This window comes from Arachis duranensis, chromosome 7 (genome assembly GCF_000817695.3).
Source record: "Arachis duranensis cultivar V14167 chromosome 7, aradu.V14167.gnm2.J7QH, whole genome shotgun sequence".
Lineage (NCBI taxonomy): Eukaryota > Viridiplantae > Streptophyta > Magnoliopsida > Fabales > Fabaceae > Arachis > Arachis duranensis.
Window position 1 is genome coordinate 30226285 of NC_029778.3, and position 596 is coordinate 30226880.

Here is a 596-nt window from a genome sequence, read left to right on the forward strand (position 1 = left end):
GAACAAGAACAAGCGGAATTGAATAGAAGAACAATAGTAATTGCATTAATACTCGAGGTACAGCAGAGCTCCACACCTTAATCTATGGTGTGTAGAAACTCCACCGTTGAAAATACATAAGAACAAGGTCTAGGCATGGCCGTGAGGCCAGCCTCCAAACATGATCTAAGAACTAGATGTCCAAAGATGATCAAAAGATCTAAAATGATCCAAAGATTAAAATACAATAGTAAAAGGTCCTACTTATAGAGAACTAGTAGCCTAAGGTTTACAGAGATGAGTAAATGACATAAAAATCCACTTCCGGGCCCACTTGGTGTGTGCTTGGGCTGAGCATTGAAGAATTTTCGTGTAGAGACTCTCCTTGGAGTTAAACGCCAGCTTTTATCCCAGTTTGGGCGTTTAACTCCCATTTTGGTGCCAGTTCCGGCGTTTAACACTGGGATTTCTGAGGGTGACTTTGAACGCCGGTTTGGGCCATCAAATCTTGGGCAAAGTATGAACTATCATATATTGCTGGAAAGCCCAGGATGTCTACTTTCCAACGCCATTAAGAGCGCATCAATTGGGCTTCTGTAGCTCCAGAAAATCCACTT